Source organism: Terrapene carolina, unplaced genomic scaffold, assembly GCF_002925995.2.
Source record: "Terrapene carolina triunguis isolate 2854851 unplaced genomic scaffold, T_m_triunguis-2.0 Scaffold67, whole genome shotgun sequence".
Lineage (NCBI taxonomy): Eukaryota > Metazoa > Chordata > Testudines > Emydidae > Terrapene > Terrapene triunguis.
In genome coordinates, this window is record NW_020664418.1 from 36,866,566 (window position 1) to 36,870,807 (window position 4,242).

Here is a 4,242-nt window from a genome sequence, read left to right on the forward strand (position 1 = left end):
AAAAAAAAAAAAAAAAAAAATCCGCGATCGCGATCTGCGGCGGCAATTCAGCGGGAGGTCCTTCGCTCCGAGCAGAAGTGAGGGACCATCCGCCGAATTGCCGCCGAACAGCTGGACGTGCCGCCCCTCTCCGAAGTGGCCGCCCCAAGCACCTGCTTGGTAAGCTGGTGCCTGGAGCCGGCCCTGCCTAGAAGCATAAAACAGGACAGAGTAGCTTCAGCCAGTTTTTCACCCAGATGCTGGGATACCTGGGTGACAGAGATTTCGTGAAGGATAAACAGTTGAGTATTGGCTACATCTTTCTGACAACTGTAGCTTCAAGAAGTCTCAATCACTCCCAAGGGTTATGATATTCAATAAGACCAGGAAAGAGTAGTGTCTATTATAGAACTATACAGGTGAAAGCTCTGGTGGTAGACATCATACCTTTTGGCTACAGCCCCTGTGGAAGGATCCAGACCATTTCCTTGACATCAGCCATCTCGCTCAGATGGGACAGCAGCATCCTACAGTATGGTTGAGCATGCTGAATTCAATATGTAAGGCCTAAGAATATGTATATATCAATGTTTGCCCTTTTCGCTAAACTGAAATAAGCATGTCCAGTAAGGCTATATAGAACAAGCCAAAATTTGTTCAACATCTGATTCAGAAAGGCTACTCAAGATCCAGGTGCATATAACTTTATCCCAATTAGCTGCCAAGTGTACTTACGATTCTTTAAAGAGAAGTGATTAATATAGTTGCTACAAAAAAGCACACATTTTCACAGGAACAGGAGGTACCCTAATCAGTAACCATAGTAACTTCTCAGCAGCTTGTGTTAATATTTGTCATCTACTGATAACTTTAAAAAGAGAGTGGTAAGTTATTTGTATGGGGTTTTGTGTAGACAGTTCGAGTTTAAGGTAGTCAGATGTTGAATTTATAACTACTGTAAGTTCTTATATTTTCAAACACAAACCACTTGAGTTATAAGAGCAAAACAATATGACAAACCAGAAGCCACTTTCCATATGTATAATATACCAAACGAATTACTTATGAAGACAAAAAAAATAATACAAAGGGACCTGAAGACATAACAAATACATGCAGGAAATAGTTTGGGTTTTCTCTAAAAAAAAAAAAGTAAGGAAAGTTGGAGGGGAAAAAAAAAAAAAATCACAACTATTCAGTAGTGAAGGGGACACCTGAAAAGAAATCACACCAAAAGTGATAGAGGGGCAGTAGTAAATATCAAATCAGATATAAGCTTGCAGTGATATACACCTCTACCTCGATATAATGCTGTCCTTGGGAGCCAAAAAATCTTACCGCGTTATAGGTGAAACCGCGTTATATTGAACTTGCTTTGATCCACCGGAGTGCGCAGCCCCGCACCCCCCCTCCCCCGACCACTGCTTTACCGCGTTATATCCAAATTTGTGTTATATCGGGTCGCGTTATATCGAGGTAGCGGTGTATAGCAAAAAACCCCAAAACACTATACACACACCACACAATGACACTTTGGGCAGAACAAAAAGGCAGATCAGGGGTTCTCAAACTGTGGGTCGGGCCCCGAAAGTGGGCCACCACCCCGTTTTAACGGGGTTGCCAGGGCTGGTTTAAGACTTACTGGGGTCCAGGCTGAAGCTGAATCCTGAGCCCCACTGCCAGGGGCCGAAGCCTGAGGGCTTCAGCCCTGGCTGGCAGGGCTCAGGTTACAGGGCCCCCTGCCTGGGACGGAAGCCCTGGGATTTCAGCTTTGGCTCCCTGCCAAGGGCAGCAGGTTCTGGCCCCACACGCCCCTCCACCCAGGGTGGCAGGCCTCGGGCGGGCTCAGGCTTCGTTTCCCCCCCTCCCCGGATCATGTAGTAATTTTTGTTGTCAGAAGGGAGTCGCAGTGCAATGAAGTTTGAGAACCCCTGGACTAGATAGAAGGGGACCGTCCCCTTCTATATGACACATTGGAGACTATTTCTAGTGCAAAGTACATTTTTATGTACCTCAATACCAGAAAGATATCAATAGATTAGAGAGACTTCAAAGAGCCGTGATAAAAGTTATCAAGGAGGCTGGAGGAAACGGTTAAGAAATTAAAGAAAGTTTAGGACTAGATACATATAACTCTGCTGATCATCTAAGGGAATGAGAGTATGATTAACCATCTACAATTCAAAGAGTGTAAACACACCAAGAAAGGAATTATTTAAGGTGGAACCAAAAGGATATAACAAGGAATAATTAGATGAAATGGAGAGGACTAAATTTCAGTTTTAAAGGTCATGGCTACAAAGTTAGGGATATATACTACCCTCAATACACTAATGTTAATAAAAGTTTGACACAATAATTGAGAGTAGATTATATACCCTTCAGCAGAATGGAAAAAAAACCCACCAGCTAATTTCTCTACCCACTCCCCCCAGGCCTTTTGGGCACAGATTTCAGTCACAGAACAAGTGCAGACAAAGAGTCAGGGAAAGGACCACAGTGCAACTGTGCAAGACACATCTAGTAGTAAACGTTCATAAACCCTGAGAAAAAGAGGTGCAGCTGCTTCTGCCACCACCACTCCTGGTGAGTATCTGCCACTACATAAATACATTTGCTGCATGCTTCTGTAAAAACAGTTCAGTGAGATAATTAATGCTGACCTGTAGGAAGTCATTCTTTCAGAGTTAACAAACCACTGAGACAAAAGGGGATGTTCACACCACTCACACCTAGCATTTCAGGCTTTTCAGAGACTGGAAAGAGAGCACTTCATCAAGGTTACATTGGGAAGGTTATTTTCACAAGTGTAAAGACTAGAAAAAATGTAATACTTTAAAATGAAATCCTAAGTCAATCATACACACTGGTTCAACTAGGAGCTTAGTACCACAATTTAGGTTGTTCAGGAAGCAAAAATTCATCCACGTGCTCTCAAACAGCCAGGTGTTCTGGACTGAAGCCATCCTAGTAGTAAATATTTATATTATAGTACTGTCCCTAAGGCCCTAACCCCTGAATGGAGTGCTGGTTGCTGTATAAAAATACACGGGCATACAAACTCAATCCTTACACTTACAACAGAAGCAGCAGTCCCTGTGTTTACATAGCAGTAGAGCTGGTTGAAAAAACAATTTAGGAAAATTCTCTCAAAAATGCATCTTGGATTGGTTAAATAAATCATGACAAACTATTCTGACCACCTCTATATAGCACCTTTTGTTCAGAAAGATCACATAACACTCTACAAAACAGAGGAATCACATCACCTCTGAAAAAACAACGAAGAGTACTTGTGGCACCTTAGAGACTAACAAATTTATTTGGGCATAAGCTTTCATGGGCTAGAACCTACTTCATCAGATGCATGGAGTGGAAAATACAGTAGGAAGATAGATAGATAGAGTACATGAAAAGATGGGGGTTGCCTTACCAATTCTAACGAGACAATTCAATTATAGTGGACTATTATGATGAAGTGGGTTCTAGCCCATGAAAGCTTATGCCCAAATAAATTTGTTGGGCTCTAAGGTGCCACAAGGATTCCTCCTTGTTTTTGCTGATACAGACTAATACAGATACCACTCTGAAACCTATCACCTCTGAAATTCAGCCTCCCTAGTGTAGAAGCCAACATACCTGCAAACAAGTTGAGTAACAACAAGGGAGGGGGAATTGTCACTGAAGGACACTAGTAGAAATTCTACTCTCAGAAGGTTGCTCTTGGGCTTTCACGCTATTAGTGTTGGGGGGGGGAGAAGAAACAACCCAAAAAAGGGAGAAACCACAATTAAATACAACACACTGTGTGGAACTCAATTTTGACGCCTTCAACCCTCTGTACCTGACGGGCTGAGTCCGAGTCACATGGATCCCCCTCTCCCCGTGCCCCACAAATTACAGGAAGTCCTAGAGGCTGAGCCACACAGCCAGATGCTCCTTCCTGGACGCTCACCTGACTCATCCACACAAACATCCAGGACTGGGGTGGGGGCAACAGCAGCTTCCTTGAGTGAGACTCACTTCCTATGTTTGTATGTGGGAGGGGTGCGCACCACCTGCCCCGTATCCCCCATACTCCCCTACGGGGGCCCCTCCTTAGCCACCCCCTCGCCTCCCTTTACTCTTCCCGGGGTCCTCCTGCTGCGAGGCCCCCTTCACTCCCCCTCTCCTCACTCCGGGCCCCTCTGCGGTCAGGGCGCCCCCCTCACTCCGAGCCCCCCGCCCCTCTGCGGTCAGGGCGCCCCCCCTCACTCCGGGCCC

At 44.8% G+C, this 4,242-nt stretch overlaps 1 protein-coding gene across 4 annotated transcripts in view; it reads right to left on the reverse strand.

The window, feature by feature from the left end:
* Positions 1-4,242, reverse strand: part of ZFAND6 (zinc finger AN1-type containing 6) — a 60,165-nt gene that overhangs the window by 54,809 nt on the left and 1,114 nt on the right. The window lies entirely within an intron of this gene.